Source organism: Notamacropus eugenii, chromosome 5 (genome assembly GCF_028372415.1).
Source record: "Notamacropus eugenii isolate mMacEug1 chromosome 5, mMacEug1.pri_v2, whole genome shotgun sequence".
Lineage (NCBI taxonomy): Eukaryota > Metazoa > Chordata > Mammalia > Diprotodontia > Macropodidae > Notamacropus > Notamacropus eugenii.
In genome coordinates this window covers 201,946,812-201,964,824 of record NC_092876.1, presented here as the reverse complement: position 1 = coordinate 201,964,824, position 18,013 = coordinate 201,946,812, and the positions used below count along the sequence as shown (strand labels likewise).

Here is an 18,013-nt window from a genome sequence, read left to right as displayed (position 1 = left end):
ATAGATTGTCAGAGGGTTGGGAGTGGTCTGGCCTGAGATGAGTCTCTTTTTGTCCCTGAGTGACGTGATCAGCCAGAAGGACCTCATTAGAACACGTCCACCTCTCTTAATAATATTCATTCTCTCACTGACTATTAACAAATCAGAGTTGATTTCTCCCTATTAGGAATATTCCACTCTTCCAAAGGCATATAAGTATTGAACAGTCTCTGTGATTTGTCTTTGGTTTATAAGAGAAAGCCAAATGACCGTCATTTTATTAATTATCTGCTAACCATAATTAATAAAATTATTAATTACCCAGAAATTATGTTTCATGTCTCTTTCATACATCACAGTTTGAATGGGATTATTAATTCATTGTAGGCAGCTTGGTGGCACAGTGGATAGAGCACTGGGCCTGAAATAAAGAAGATCTGAGTTCAAATCCAGCCTCAGATACTTATTAGTGTGTGACCCTAGGCAAATTACTTAACCTTTATTTTCTCAGTTTACTCATTTGTAAAATGGAGATAATAATAACAACGATCTCCCAGGGTTGTTATGAGGATAAGATAATAATTATAAAGCATTTAGCATAGTGCCTGGCACATAGTAAACACTATACAAATATTAGTTATTATTTTTATTATCCTTGCCTATAAAAAAGATTCCCAGACCCCATAAAAAGGATCCCCATCCTTTGGAAATAGGAGGGCTTATCTAACATATATCTTACTAACCCACTACAACCCTACTCTGTTCTTCAACAACACCCCCACATACATTCATTCATTCATTCATTCATTCATTCATTCATTCATTCTTCCAAGGGAGGAGAAGTGAGGCTGGTGACCTGCACAGCCCTCCCTCACTAAAAACAAAGTCAAGGGCAAGTCATATCATCATCTCTCTGATGGTATGGTCTTCTTCGGCAATGAAGGACATTGAAAAAATGTTGTTTGAGTGCACACTGTGTAACTAACACTACATTACTCCCATGAAGTTTAAAATCTAATTAGAAAAACAAGATGTGGATACACAAAAAAAGTTAAGTAGCAACATAAGAATTAAATAGACAACAAAGAAATAAGAGAAGTCAACAAGCAGTCTAGAATTAAGAAGGGCCAGAATTTAAGGATATATTGAAGGACCAAGCAAATTTTTATATCATTTGATTTGTCTGGTCCTTCTAGTGTTAAGCAGCATAGTACAGCAGAAAGAGTGTTAAATTTGGAATCCAAAGAGCTGGGTTCAAATCCTGACTCTGGTTCTTACTATGACCTTGGAAAAATCATATCACCTCTCTAGGCCTCGGTATCCTCATTTACAAAATGAAAGCATTGGACTGGAATCATAGCTTCTTAAACTGTGGGTCACCACCCCATATGAGATCATGAAAAGTTTGCCAACAATAAAAGGTTTCTGAACAAGCAATGACTAAAAATTAAAAATCAAATGTGAGGTGTTTCTGGTAGCATTTGCCCATGTTGCACAGAGCAACCTCACTTCAGCCTTGGTTCTGAACACAAAGCATGTGCACTTTGCTCTGCACATGCCCTTAGGCCATACAAGTTCAAGAAACAGAAATAGGGGGGTGGGGAAGGTCACCAGTGGAAAAAGTTTAAGAAGTCCTGGACTACATGACGTTTAAAGTCCCTTACATCTCTACATCTATGCTTCCTCACCAGCAATCTATAGCTCTGATAAGTACTAACCACAACACAGAGAAGCATTGCTTTGAGTTCAGGGTAAAGGGACAGCCCTGTGGTCCAGAGTTAGTGAGTAAAAGTTTCTGGAGGTTTGGCCTAAACTGAGTTTTGAAGTAGGATGAGTCTTGAGGCAAGATATTGAAAGGCATTAAGAACAGTCATTTCAAGCGTCATTTTATCATTTTCTCCAACTATTCCAAGACTGGAGATCCTTTGACATTTGAAAACAAAACTGATGATGAATTTTTTAGCATGGGGAGGAGGGCATAAATCCATTTGGGAAAGGAGCACACACAAACACACACACACACACACACACAGACACATGCATGCACACACACACACACACCTTAGTGTCACAGCCCACACATGTTCAGAATTCAGGAGCAGGGGTCTTTTATAGCTCTCTTTTCAACCTGGATTTTTACCACTTTCTAGGGACCAGGACCTAACTCACTCTATGACTCACTGTCTCACCCCACACCACCTCTCTCAGCTACCTTCAGGGGAAAGCAGAAATCTGCCTTGAATTCGTATTTCCTAAACAGCCAACTTTTCTTTAATAACTCTTAATGCCAACTTATCTGGTACAGCCTGGTACAGCAATATGTTGCATGAGTAGGAGGCAGAGAAAAGTTAGTCTTTACAGGATGAGTTAGCTTTCTCAAGGCTCTATCCATTAGCTGAACCAAGTAAGAGATGAGGATTCCAGGGTAGTTTTTAAGCTGTCAAAATGAATGGTTTCACCTAAGTCTGTATCCTTCTTTCACCCAACCCTTTCATAAGGATGAGTAGGATAGGTCAGTTCTAGAAAGAGCTTATGAGGAGAGGATCATTCAAACTGGATTTTCTGGAAAAGACAGCCCAGTATTAGACTTTATATGCAGCACTGATGGTCAGTCCTGGCAGCTATTACCGTCACAAAACTGGACCTGGAGAAAACATTCATGTGAAAAGATTGCGTTTTCATCGGTCGAGTATTCTGTGCTCTGAGTCAAAAACTAAGTCCTAGGCTTGTGAGAGTGAATCAAGGATAGATATCAGGGTACATTGGAAAATTTGCTGGATTTGGAATCAGGGGACTTGGCTTTGGTTCCTGGCTCCTCCACTTCCCAGTTGCATGACATAGGACAAGTAATTCAAACTCTATGGGACTTAGTTTCCTTATCTGTAAAATTGAGGTGGGAGTGGAGGGTGGATCAGATCACCTCTATGGTCTTTTCCAGCTCTTAAAGCTATGGTTTTATTGTTAATAAAATAAAGATTAAGATTAGGCAAGAATTTGAATAACAATGAGTATCATGAGCTATCACATAACTGGTATTCATGGTAGTTCAGTCAGAAGGCTAGAGAAACTTTGAGAGATGGTGAAATCTATTTATAAAACTGCCCCAATCCCAGTATTATCATAAACTTACTATATCACTCCAAGAAAACCAATTCAGTTCTATAATATTGTGTTTCATCACTTATAGTCATCCAGTCAATAAGCATTTGTTAAAACATCTCCTATGTATCAGACACTGTGCTAAGCACTAGTAACTTAAGGTCCCAGTAGCCTAACAGACTGCTTTTTCTTCATATGAGCAGAGTCAGAAGTAGCCAGCCATCTCTAGGAATTGTAGGAATTATGTGTATGAGTCTAAGGAATTCTGGTACGGAAACACCCCACCTCCCTCCCCCCCCCATCTAGAGCAACAATTCATCTCTAATTTCTAATCTTTGAGAGTTGCCTGGGGCACTGACAGAGTTAAGTGACTTACTTGTCCAGGGTCAAACAGCTAGTATGTGTCAAGGGCAAGACTTAAACCCTGGTCTTCCTGACTCCAAAGGTCTAGGAATGGTAAGTATAAGCGCTGAATTTAAATACACATACATATATACACAAACATACACACCACTCCAGAATACTATTAACCAAGACTCTGAAATCAGTTCAAGTGAATGAAGAAATGCTGATGTAGCAAAGAGTTTTAAAACGCCGAGCAAGCAAGCATAGACTTTTTTGCATTGCAAAAAGAGTTGTGAAAAGAGAAGTCCTCAAACCCGGGGTGAACCATTTGTTTTACACCTGACTAAAGAAAGAAATTGCTTCCTGAAACTTCAACTTAGGGCCACAGAATTCCCATTGCCAAGTTATCACTTTTTAGAGTAATCTTTTATTCCTGACTTTGGGCTAGGTAGTCTTTTTGTGGACAGCTATAATTCTTTCTCCTCCCACTCACTGTCAACTTAATTCCAAGGTTGGTACTCCCTTCTATTTGCTCACCTCCCACTCAGTCCTCTGGAACCTGACTTCTGTTCCTCTTACTCTACTGGAAATGCTCTCTCCAAGGTCACCAATGGCCTCTTCTCCATCCTCACCCACCCTTACTTCTCGGAAGCACTTGTCACACTAACTTTTCCTCCTGCATATCTTCTCCTCCATTCACTTCAACACTCTACTGAATCTCCCATCACTCCAATGATTTCCTCTCCTCATTAGCTAAATTCTCTTCCTCCTCCTGTCCCCTAAAAGTGAGAATTCTCCAAGACTGTCCTTTGCCATCTTTTCTCCCTTCTGTGGCTTCAATTATTACCTCCATGGAGAAGATTCCAAAACAGGGATCTCTAGTCTTACTCTCTCCCTTCTAGGGTCTGGATTTGCCCTTTCAAGTGCCAATTCAACTTAGGCAAAATTGAACTCATCATGTTAGACTCCTAAACTTGCCCCTCCCAGTTTCCTTTTGTATCAGGGGTTACAAATCTTTCCCTTTCCAGAGCATAGTAGGTTGCTGGAGTATATGGTCCTCTTCTAGATATTTTGAAAAGCAGCCTTTCTTACAGTGGTATTTGGGTGGCACTGTCAATAGAGCATTGCGCCTGGAGTCAGGAAGATTCTTTGTGAGTTCAAATCGGACCTCAGACACTTCCTAGCTGTGTGACCCTGGGCAAGTCACTGTTTGCCTCACTTTCCTCATCTGTAAAATGGGCTGGAAAAGGAAATGGCAAACCACTCCAGTATCTCTGCCAAGAAAACCCCAAATGGGGTCACAGAGAGTCGGACATGACTGAAAAATAGCTCAACAACAGCTTACAGACATACAGAATTTGAGATTTGGAAATCACCTCAGTAGCCATCTAATCTAAACCATGCATGAAAGAAATCCCCACTATAATACATTCAATAAATGGTCATAAAGCCTCCAATGGAAGATACCTCTCCAAGCAGCACATGCTACTTTAGGACAATTAAAATTATTTAGACTTTTCCCCCTAATATCAATCCTAAATTTATATCTTTATACTTTCTACTCACTGTTCTTGGTTCTGTGCTCTGGTGCCAAACAAAATAAATCTAATCCGCCTTTCATATATTTGAAGACAGCTGGCATGTCTGCCCCCTGAGTTTTCTCTGTTTCTTTCTATCATCAATCCTCCTATGACATAGATTCAAGGTCCTTCAACATACTGGTTGTCCTCCTCTGGACACTTTCCGGTGTCTAGAAGGACAATGTCCTTCCTAAACTATGACACCCACAGCTAAACAAAATATCCCCACATGTGGTCTGACCTGGACAAGATACTAAGAGACTCTGGCTTCCTTATTCCTCATAGCTATGCTTCTCTTAATACTACCCAAGATCTCATTGTGTTTATTGCTGGACACATAACCCTGCTGATTTGTTTGAGGCTTATGGTCCTTTAAAGTATCCAGATTTTTTTTCAAATTACTATCTGGTACTTTTGAAGCAGATTTTTTTAAACCCAAGTGTAAGCCTTAACAATTTATCCCTATTTCATGTCTAATTTCAAGACTAATCTCATCCAATTAGATTCATCCAAAGGCCCCAGTCTGTTTTGATCTTTGGGAATCTTGAATCTCTTACACAAACTATGCTGTCACCATGAACTAATAAGGAATAGGAGAGAAAGACTCACTTATAAGGTGCAAGGGAAGATGAATCCTCTAGTCCCTTCTGTGTGAAGTCTGGGACTATGTATCCCCAGCACAAGAGAAGGTGCTAGAAATGGAAGCACCTTGGAATTGGGTTTTTGAGTTGTCACACAGATGGGCTGAGGAGTCTTAAGACAAAGAGTTGGTCCCCTGTAAAAAGACCTCCACCTGCTAGAAGTTGAGGATAAATGCAAAAAACATAATTTGCAGACAGGCAGAAAACTTTACAGAGAGAGAAAGAACACCAGTGGTGAGCATCAACGATTGCCCTCTGCTAAGACCTAGGGAGAACTGTATGGGGTTAAAGTGGCAGGTGCATCAATACAAGACTGCAACAGAGACCACAATGCAGAATGATGACCAGCGATACTCATGAAAGTGACTAGATGCATGACTGCAAGACAAGAAACCTGAAGGATTCACAGAAGAGGAGTAATAAGATGGAGGAGCAATCCTGGAGTTGGGGCTACTATCTGGAGCAGCACTAAAAATGGCTGCGATGACAGACCTTTGGAAGGAGAATCACTTCTTAGTGGAGATTGTTAGTTTCTATGGGCTCTGATACAAGTATAGTTTGTTTCTGTTCATTTCTGTAAGCATGTTCCTATTTTGGGCTTTATCAGCCTATGTGCTTGTAAAGGGAATTAGTGACCACACTCTCAGGGACACCAAAATACCCAATTATCTGAGTGTGGGCAGTAAACCAAAAGAAGTGAAACATCCCTCAAAGCGCTCCTAGACCTTTTGTGACAGGATCACTGTCTGACACAAGGAATATACCTGATTCTTCTGCTGAGGTAATCACCATGCTCCCAGTTATCCAAAATGGACATTTTGGAGTCACCTTTGATGTGTCTTTCTTCTTACCAAGGCTAATCTGTTGTGAAGACTACTGGTTCCACCTCCACAATATTTCTCATAACTGGTCCTTCATTTCCACTCCCACTGAGATAACTCAGAGTTACTTAGGCTACTGTGTATGTTCGTCCTTCGTTGCCAAAGAAGACCATGCCATCAGAGAAATAATGACATGACTTGCACTTGACTTTGTTTTGAGTGAGGGAGGGCTGAGGCTATTGGAACAGCCTTTTAAATGACTTCCTTGCCTCCATTTTCTCCCTCCCAGTCAGAAGTGTATTGCATGCAGTCAGCTCTAATAAATTTTGAGACTGTTAAGTTTTCAGAAATCTGCAATGCCATAAATAAAGTCTTTATTGTTTTGATTGTCTAGACTTAAGAAACTATTAATAATGCAAATTAAGCTTAAAAGTTCATGTGCAAACATTTCCTGCCTAGTTATCTCCCTATCAAAAAAAATATATATGGAACTTAAGGAGGAATCAAAATTACCTAGCTGAGTTCCTCTAGAAAGTGCCAAAGTGCAAATCGTTGTACTCTTTTTAAGTACTTTGTGGATTTTCCTTCATTTATTCAGTGTCTAAGAGTGCCCTTCAGTGCCCAGTCACCACAACATTGATTTTTGTGGTCTCTGAATTCCTATGGCTCTTTCACACTCTGCTACACATTAGCTCTTGATTAATCACTACCTTTTAGTTTCCTAGTTTCTTCACCCATCAGTTTTATCTTACTAACACAATTGTCAGCTTACCAAGGACAAATCCCCATCTTCTACTTTTTTTGTTTCTCCAGTCTTTATCCCAAGAAAATCTAGGGTACAAGACTTACAGACTAGGTCTTTAAGAGATTAGCTAGAGGGTTCCCCCAAGAGCCAGAAAAGAGGGGGAATGAGAGGGCCTTCCTATTCTTTTTTTTCACTTTAAAAATGGTTGTTACTGTCATCATATCATAATAATTTCCCCATATACCTTCCACACCCCCTTCACTAGATTCCAAACCCTCCCTTCTCCCTTGTAACAAAGAAAAACCACTGAGCAAATTCAAGCATACAGCTAACCTTCTGCTGGAGGGAGAAGGAGGAATCTCTCTCCTCCATGCCTCTGGTACCCCTTTGGAATAAAAGGGGTACCAGACAATTGAAAGTAGAGGTCGGTGTAATGTCAAAATGGTTAACTGTAGCATCAGGATTTCAAAGGGAGAAAAATGAGGCCAGTGCCTGGGTGATGGAGAATAGGGAGAGTGGAATGTCTGCTGGATAACAAATAGATTTAGGAGAAGTCTAGCAGAGGGAGAGGATGGAAGACTTGGGGGCCAAGATCAGACTCACACACTGTCATATCTGGAAGAGACTTCGGAGATTATTTAATCTAATGTCTTCATCAGGGACAGTTAAGGAAACTGTGCCCCCTAAAGGAAAAGTGACTTATCCAAGGTCACACTGATGGAGTGGGGATATCTCTAGTCTATTCCAACCACTCCTATATTATCTGATGTTCTCTGGTCACTCCTCCAGTGCCCTTGGCTTCTCCCCATGTCAGAATTCTTCTGCATGGAAACCCAGCCCCCACTAGACAGCCATTGCTATTTTGATCTCTCATCCAGCCAGGGAAAAATAGAAACTGTATTCACACCTTTTTTTAAACTCTGCCTTGAGAACTTCTATAAAGTTTAAAAAAATTCTTTCTCTTATAGCTCCAGAGGCCTTAGCTAGATCCCAACAATTGAATCTGCCTCATTTCTCTGTTGCTAGCTGTGTCTCTCTGTGTCTCTGTCTTTCTCTTTTTCTGTCTCTCTCCTCAGCCACCACCTCTATACCTCACCCCCACCCCTCATCTCCTTGGTCTCCCATTCCAGTCTCCGCTCCTTCTTTGTTGCTCACTGGTCTTGAATTTCATGCCAAGTATCTCTCCACTCATCCCCCATCTCTGCCCCTTTCATTCCCCATAAGCTTCCTCCTCCAGTGCTCAGGAAAGAGAACGTTGTCCCTTTTAGACACTCAGTTCCTACATCTCCCAGGTAACTGGATGCTGAAGACTTCCTGCCAGCAGAAACCTGGCTACATCAGCATGGGGGATAATCCAAACAAGGCCACAGAGACAGGACATGGACTATGTGTACTTCAAACTCAAAATCTGATAGCTTAGCTGGGACGTAGAGAACATCAGACTAATCTGGAAAGATAAGATGAAGCCAGATTGTATGAGGCTTTAAATGCCAGTCAGAGGACTGTATTTCATTCTATAGATAATAAGGAACCACTGAAGCTTTTTGACCAGGAAAGCAGCCTAGTTAGACCAGAGCTTTGAGAATATCAATGTGGCAGCTGTGCGGATTTGAGGGGGACAGGCCTGGATGCAGGAAGGGCAATTAGAAGACTGTAACAACAGGAAGAGGTGATGAGGGTCTGAATGGGGGTGGGGGAAGGAAAATCGTAGATCTAGAGCAAAAAAGGGACCTCCAAGGCCATCTCATCCAATCTTTCATTTTATAGTTGAAGAATAAGATGGCTGTGTGAGAGAAGGGGATAAGATGCAAGACATGTGATAGGGGGAGAATGTGTCCAGACTGGTCAATTGTCTGATTATATGTAGGGAATAAAAGTGAAGAGTTGGGAGTGACTTGGAGGTTGCCAACCTGGGTGACTGAAAGAATGGAAGAATGAAGGCACATTTTACAGATGAAGAAACTGAGACGCAGATGTGAAGTCACTGGTTTAAGATCACATAAACTGCATAGACAGGAGTCAAACACTGGTCCAAAGTCAATGCTCCTTCAACTGTTCCTTTATACACAACATCAGAATAACCCATTCAGTTTGGTCAACTCAGTAAAAGGTCTCCATGAGACAGACTATTTGATTGGATTTTGCATCTTCTAACTGGTTGCTGGCATGTGGCATAAACACAGGCTTAAATCGAAAAGAATAGTAGCTTGGGGAAGTTTATGGCTAACGAACTGTCATCTGAGTATGTAGTTATGTGGAGGAGGCAGGGGGAAGAGGAAGAGTTGCTTACTATTTCTCAAAAGGTCCAACCCAACCAGATGATGCTTTCCCACACTCCCAACCCAAATGAGCAGAGACTCAGTGCCAGGGCATTTTTCTGCGTGGTTGATGTCCTCCTCCCCCGTCACCCCCCAGCTGCAGCCAGCTGGGGGCACATGAGCGAATATATGTGCCCGTTCCCCTTCTGGCAGGAGGAGCGCCCTAGTAAATATATCCACTGTGAACAGCTGGGGGAGCCCAGTGAGCAGAAGTGGAGGGGATATGGACTTGCCCCAGCTGTTCTCTTCCTCCTGGAGGTGCCCAAGGCTGTCCTAAGCCCGGCGCCCAGCACAGCCCAGATCCTCCAGCGGCCACCGATCCCCGTGGCGCCCTGGGCTCCTTTTAAAGGAGGACCCCAGATACTCCCGCTGCCCTGCTGCGTTGGGTTACGTGGAAATAACTTCTTGGTGTCCACAAAAGCTAAAAAACACGGAGGAGGGGTGGGGATCGAGCAACGACTATGGGAAGAGCTCCCTTTCAGGCCACGGCTCATCTCACGGCGGCCTCCCGCAGAGAGGAGCTGTCCCCTCCACCGCTCCCGCCCGGCCCTCTGATGCGGACCTCCTTGTCTCCCGCAGCCGGCTCTCCTAGTCATGCTGCGCATAATTAGGGTCTCCTTGTGCCTTGTCAGAATAGCGAGCTCAGTGACACCGAGAGAGGCTCCATTTTATCTTTTTTCTTAATTTCTCTAGCTGCAGTCACCTGGATTTTCTTTGAGGCTGTTTACAGGATAATTAATAACAACGTTTTGAGCGGTTTGGACCCGCTTTCAGTGACAGTTCTTTGCCCATGAACATCACGAAAAAGATTTTCTTGGGCTTTGGAAAAAGCACCGGGTGGATAATAGGTTATTTATGTGAACACTAAAAAGTGGGTTTTACTGCCGATCGTAAACAAGTCATGATTGTCTTCAGCTAGGAGGAAATAGAATGAAAATATCCTGTAAGTTCTGACTTGGCTTTTAAACACTGACCTGAAGGAGGTGTTTTGTAACATTTGTAACATTTCAGAACAGAGAGAAGAATTAGGCATTTATAAAGCACCTACTACGTGCCAGACACTTTTACAAAAATTCTCTGGTTTGATCCTCACAACAACCCAATGAAGTAGGTGCTATTATTATTTCCATTTTACAGTTGAGGAAACTGAGATTAAGCAATTTACCCTAGGGCCACACAGCTAGTAAGTGTTTCAGGCTGGCTTTGAACTCCAGTCTTCCAGAATCCTGATCCAGTGCTCAATCCACTAAACCACCTAGCTGCCTCAAGCAAGGATTAGGAGAGGGTGAATCTGGAAAGAGGTGGACTTTCCTTGATTGGGGGGAGAGAATAATTGTTCAATTAAAAAACAAACCCACTATATGCCATGCACCATGCCAAAAGTTGGGAATAGGAGTACAAAGAATGAAACAATACCAGCAGGAAGCCTGTGTTGTAGTGCCAACCTGTGAAAAACCTAACCTGATGTCGTGGAAAATGAAAGTCCCAGTTTGACTTATCTAGGTCAATTTGTTGTTCAGTTTTCCAGTCCCGTCAGGCTCTCGGTGACCTCTGGAGTTTTCTTGGCAAAGATACTGGAGTGGTCACTGGAATCAAATGGCTCTGGAGGACAAGGGAGGCTGGTGACCTTGCACAGCCCTCTCTCACTCAAAAGTCAAGTGCAAGTCATGTCATCATTTCTCTGATGGCATGGTCTTCTTTGGCAACGAAGGACGAACACATACACTAAAAAAAAAAAAAAAAAAAACTGGAGTGGTTTGCTATTTTCTTCTACAGATGAGGAAACTGAAGCAAACAGGGTTAAGTGATTTGACCAGGGTCACACAGGTAGTAAGTCTGAGGCCATATTTGGAACTCAAGAAGATGAGTCTTTCTGACTCCATCTACTGTGGATCTATATACCCCCAATGGTGCAGATCACAATCTTCCTACATATTTTTGTACAGTGGGACTCTTATCCATATTCTCCCATAAATCACCCACATATAGGTTTGCCCAACATGGACCAGAACAATCCTCTAGGTCATGACCTAGACCTTGAAATATTTGTAAAGAGCTTAGCACATAGTAAGCCCTTAATAAATGCTCATCTCTTCCCCCTCCACTTGACACTGTGTGATTCATCTGCTATCCCCTCCAGTTACAGGTTTAGCCCATTCCCCTTTCCTGTCATCATTCTCTTCTTTTCTCTTTTATGTCCCTCTGTGCAGTTCCTCATTAGTAATATGCTGCTTCCTATTTACACCCACCACATGGCACTTCACTGCTCCCTGAGTAACACAGACATTTCAATTCTTCAAAGATTTGATGATTCATAGAGATATAGCATCATTATACAAATGTCAGTGTTTAGTGCCTTGCCTGTCAAACTGTGAGTTACTTTATTGAACTAATTAAAATAAATAACTGGAGAAACAAAAGTTCTAGAATCTTAATGAAAATATATGTGTGTGTGTACTTGTTGCTGTTATTGGTGTTCAGTTGTTTCAGTCATGTCTGGTTCTCCATAATCCCTTTTCTAGATTTTCTAGACAAAGATGCTAGGTTGATTTGTGATTTCCTTCTCCAGCTCATTTTACAGAAGAGGAACTGAGGCAAACAGGGTGAAGTGACTTGCCCAGGTCTCACAACTGGTAAATGTCTGAGGCAGAATTTGAACTCATGAGGATGAGTCTTACGGATTTCAAACCCAATGCTCTATCCATTGCACCACCTTGCTGCACACTATGGTAGCACTATGGAGCACACCAGGTAAGGAAGATTCAGAAGCAATTAGCTACGGGAGCACAATGTCTAATCAACTGAAGGACACAAAGGATTAAGCTAAAAACTTCTTAGAACCATGCTGCTCCCTCTAATGGTGCTAGAAATACAAAGAAAAAATGAGGCAGTGCCTGCCCTCAAGAGACTCTCATTCTAATAGGTCTGACATCCCAGATGTACAGAGAATTGATATTAACATATGTTGGCTGATCGGTTGTCCTTCATTCTCAAACAGGACCAAAATGACATCACTATGCTAAAATCAAGTTTCAGTGCGTCCATCCAACTGTGGCTGATCAGACCAATACAAGCTCAGAATGCTCTGCCACAGGTCAGGGACAAATAGTACATGTGAACATTTGGGGTGGATTTTCTAAATTTGCACATCCTGAGTTTCCTTTGAATTGTTTTAATTCTGCTTGACTCATAGAGTATAGCACTTTCTCTGATGTGAGCACGCCATGCTAGGTGGTTCTGTGCCAAGTATCTCCCATGTCACACAATTCCAAAATTCTTAAGAGAGACCTTGAGAGTGTCCTTGTATCACTTCTTATGACTATCATGAGAACACTTACTCTGTGTGAGTTCTCCTTAAAATAGTATTTTTGGCAAGCATACATTTTGCTTTCAAACTACGTGGCCAGCCCATCAGAGTTGCACTCTCTGAAGCATAGTTTGAATGCTTGGCAGTTCAGCTGGAGCAAGGACTTCAGTGTCTGGTGCCTTATCCTGCCAGTGATCTTCAGAATCTTCCTAATACAATTCAAATGGAAGCGATTCAGTTTCCTGGCAAGGAGCTGGTATACTGTCCAGCTTTCACAGGCATACAACAATGAGGTCAGTACAATGGCTCTGTAGACCTTCAGTTTGATAGTTAGTCTAATACCTCTTCTGTCACACTTTCCTTCAGAGCTTCCCAAACACTGAGCTAGCTCTTGGCAATTTGTGCACCAACCTTATTATCAAAATGTTCATGCCTGGAAAGTATACTACCAAGGTAAGTGAACTTATCCACAGCATTCAAAACTTCTGCATTTACTTTAACTGTATGGATGGTGTGGTGGTGGCTGATGGGGCACCTGTGTTTTCTTGGTATTAATTGCTAGGCCAAAATTAGCACAAACAGCTGCATCTCAGCTTCAGAGGATGTTTTGAGTGCACTCTCATCTGCAAACAGAAAATCATGCACCAACTCTCCCAGCACTTTAGTCTTGGCTTGTAGCTTTTTCAAGTTGAAGAACTTACCATCAGTGCAGTAGCTAAACTTATAACAATAATAAGTGTTGGTGGCCCTGGAGACTGGGGATATGTGCCCTCTCCCTGTACTGAGGGTCCTACTGGCCTTCAAGAGAGAAAGGGGTCAGGCTGCTTTTCCTGGACTCTGTTTTTTTCTACCCCAATTCCAGAGGAAACTATTCAAAGTTAGCTATGAGGTCATGTGTCAAGTCTCCCCAGTCATGGCATCACCTCCCAGATGTCGTGGTCCTCTTGGAGAACAAAGGACACAAAAATCTCTGAGCAGAAAAGGAGCTAGCTGCCCACTGAAGACTAAATTGGCATTGGCCACTTGGACAACAGGGATTTCTTTCTTGTTTCCTTCTCTTCCTTTCTCTTTCTTTTCTTTCTTTTTCTTCCTTTCTTTTCCTTCCCTCTGTCCTTATAGGGTATCACACCCTTACCTGTGGGTGCTCTGCCCAACGGGAATGTAAATGTTAATCTCCGAAACTTTTTTTGGTCTGTTTTGTTTCTTTCTGAAAGATCAGCCTTGTCCCCAAACCACTCTGACTCTCCTTGATTGGCAAACAATAAGTCCCAGGCTAAGCCATACTCAATATTTGGCCCCTGACTGGCTCAGAATGGATGGAAATAGCAATTGTTTTTGTTTTGGTCAGAAATCCTTAGGGTCTTCCCCTCCCAGATCAACTTCTTTTCCCATCTAGGTAAAGAGGTCCTTCTCTGCCTCATTTCTTCCTAAGCTTTAATGGGCTTTGCCTCAGTCAACCTGAGACCTATTAAAGACCTCAGCTTGAAAAGACCAGGGTCTAGACCAGGCCTGGGCCAGTGTCTTGGACTTCCTGTCCTCTACCACAGCTGAGTCATGTCCTCCTGCAGTTGAGTGACCGTGGTGACTGGGAGTAACAAGGGGATCAGCTTCACCCTTGTGCAAAATCTATGCAAGAAACTCCCAGGGGATATGAGTCTTATCTCCTGTAAAAGCAAGCACCCTGACATACCCTTGCTATCATAGGTTCTTTGATCTGCTTTTCTAAAAGGAAAGCAACTTTTGAGAAGTCAACAATGTGAGAGACAGCAAAAAGTTCAATTTTCCACAGAAGTTCTTGGTTGATGAAGTCATTGCGAATAAGTCAGATAATAAGAAAGCCAGCAGACTGCCGGTGAACTCAACCAATCAGGAGGCAGACAATGGCCTTCAGAAAGTCACAAAATTTTTAATAAGAAGGTCCAGTCCTGAAACCAGCCTGAGTCAGTCAGGAAACATGACATAGAATAACCTGGAGAAAGCTTTTCTCCACTGTGCTTGCTTAATGAACCTCATGCATATAAGCAGACACACCTTCCCCTATTTTCTGATCATGGATCCTATGGTAAAGCATGTATGAGAGGGGAGAATCACACCAAGGATGGTTACATAATGGGCATGTAGAGAAGATGGTGACCTAACGGAGAACAATCTGTCTCCTGGTGGGAGCATCTGTCTTGGAACTAACCGTATGTGGCTCATCTTGCTTCTGTATTCAGTGCTCTTCCTTCCTAATGCAGGGTGGGAGATTGAGCTCTCTTTTGGCCAAAGGTGTTCAATTCCTCTGAACTCTGCTACAATCAATTTTCCTTGATACCTTATTACTGTCAAGCGTGTCTCTAACAACTATCACTTTAATCAAGCACACATATCATTCACTTACCCTGAACTTTAGAGAAAATGCAGAGAAATAAAGATTAACAGACAGGGCTTCCAGCTGCCTGACCATACATCGCAGATCAGCAGACAGATATATCCGACCATACATACATAGTTACCAGAGAGAGAAGGCACCAACATCTGGGTTTTCAAGGGGAGGGTGTGGGGAGCTGGGGCTCCTTAGTAGCTGTCCAAAGTCTGGCCACATTAACACTTTCAGTCATTAAGCCCCAAAGTAAAACCTCACCTCAGAGTACTTTTACATTTTTCAGAGCCAGAGGGCATCACAACCCTTGAGAACCAGTGCCTCATTATAAAATTAACAAAATTTAGCCTCCCCTAATCAAACTTCCTTTAATGGGCTCATTAGTATTCCACCTCCAGGCACCAGACCCTGGGTCAGGTGGCTGTGAAGAAGCTGAAGGAGAAGAGACTGAACCCTGTTTTCCACCAACTGGACATCATGGACCTGCAGAACATTCAGATCCTCTGGGAATTTCTCAAGGAGCAATAAGGGGGTGTGGATGTGCTGATCAGCAATTGTGGAACGGCCTTCAAAGTGGCTGATAACCATGCCTTTTCCTATTCAAGCTGAAGTAAAGATGCAAACCAACTGTTCTGGCACCAAAGTTGTATCTGCAGAATTACTGTCTCTGATAAAGCCCCAAGGTACAGTGGCGAATATCTCTAACTTGGTGAGTTGACGTTCTCCTAAAAGCTGTACCCAGAGCTACAGCAAGAGTTTCTGAAAGACAATCACAGCTGGTGGGGCTCATGAACAAGTGTGTGAAAGCTACAAAGGAGTGAGTGCATGAGAAGGAAAGCTGGCCTAATGTTGCTTAGGAAGTGTCCAAGACTGGGGTCACTGTCCTGTCAAGAATCCATGCCAGGCAACTGAACGTGCAGAGGAAAGCTGATGATATTCTTCTGAATGCCTGCTGCAGAGGATGCATGAGAACTGACAGGCTTCCAAGGCTTCCAAGAGTACAGAGAAAGGAGCTGAATCTCCAGTTGATTTGATTCTTTTATCCCCAGGTATCACAGAACCTTATGGCTAATTTGTATCAGAAGAAAAAGGTTGAAAAATGATAAACTTAATTTGTAAATCGATTCTAGTAATATTTGAGTGTTATATATCTTGGATTTGATTTGAAAGTGCATTTAGAAAGAAATAAAAAAGTACATTTTGTGCCTTTAATAATTGTTATAACTAAATCCTGTAAGGTGTTCTCTTTTAGTTGCCTACCAATTATTTAAGAAATTTTGTAAGGACTGACATTTGTAATGACTAAATAATTTGTAATGTGGGAAAAATATGCAAAATTCAGGTTGTTTAAATGGAATAAAAAATTTTCAAAAAACTACCAATAAATTGTTTTAAGAAGAAAAAGAAAAGACCAGTCCCCCACTGCATCGTGGGCCATCTCCAGTTGTCCTGATCTATATCTCACCCAGGTAGCTCAGGAGGAGAAAGTGAGGTTGGTGACTTTGCACAACTTCCCTCACTTAAATCCAATTCACTTGCATGTCATGGTGTTGTGGTTTCATGGTGTGTTGGCAGCACCATCTCAAAGAATTTAGAGTCAGAGCACCTACAATCCAAGTACAGGCATTTATTAAGGATTGACACCCCTCAGAAACGGGATAGGTTCCAAGAGGAACCAGCAACTTCAGGGAAAGCAAGACGGATTTTTATAGGGTAAAGATTCAATTACATAACAGAAATAATGAATACTAAAAAGGCAGGAGAGGATTGAAAAGTCCCTTCTATGGCTCTGTGGTCAAACATCTGGTTGTGGTGCCCTCCTATTGGCTAGCTATTGTGATCCTGTCTGGTCAAGATGGATAGTTAGGTATTGTGATCCTGTCTTGGGCTAAATGGATGCTGTGATTGTGGTTGAGGACAAGAACACACCTGTTCAAATATGTGAATTGGATCTGGGGGCAGTGGCTGTATTGAGTCTGGGGGCCTGTGGTATGAATAAAGCCACATTGTGTAGTTAAATCAGGACATGCCTGATGTTCAGTGGGGCCCATAAGGAAGTTAGAATATTGGGGCTGGGGGAAGTTTTCTTAGGGTTCCATCATTTTCCTCTCGAAGAGCTGGGGCCCAAATTCATTTGGGAAAAGCAGTGAAGTCTCTGCTTCTGTAGCTTCTTTAGGATGCCAAGGAGAGTAGAACTGTTCATCTCATCCTCTGCTGTCCTCTTTTCCTTTTGCTTTTGGTCTTTCCCAACTCAGGGTCTTTCCCAATGAGTCTTGTCTTCTCATTATGTGGCTGTAACATTTAAGCCTCAGCTTCAATATCTGACCTTTCAGTGAGTAGCCTGAATTAATTTCTTGAAGTGTTGACTGATTTGATCTCCCTGATTACTCTCAAAAGTCTTCACGTGAAATCATCGATTCTGTGACACTCAGCTTTCTTTATAGTCGAACTCTCAATCATACAATGCTACAGGAAAAACCATAGCTTTGACTACACATACCTTTGTCAGCAAGGCGATGTCTCTGCTTTTTAGTATGCTGTCCATATCTGCCAGAGCTTTCCTTCCAAAGAGTAAGCATCTTTTAATTTCATGGCTGCAGTTGCTGTCTGCAGTGATCTTTAAGTTCGAGAATATAAAATCTGACACTGCTTCCATTTCTTCTCCATCTGTTTGCCAGGAAGTGTTGGGACCAGTTGCCATCATTTTAGTTTTTTAATGTTAAGCTTGAAGCCAGCTTTTACAATCTCCTTTTTCACCCTCATCAAGAGACTTCTTAATTCTTCACTTTCTCCCCTCAGAGTGGTATCCCCTGTAT

General features: G+C 42.2%; 1 pseudogene; it reads left to right on the top strand.

Moving 5' to 3' along the window:
• Positions 1–14,358: 14,358 nt before the first annotated feature.
• LOC140507791 (carbonyl reductase [NADPH] 1 pseudogene) lies at positions 14,359–16,293 on the top strand (annotated as a pseudogene).
• Positions 16,294–18,013: the final 1,720 nt, after the last annotated feature.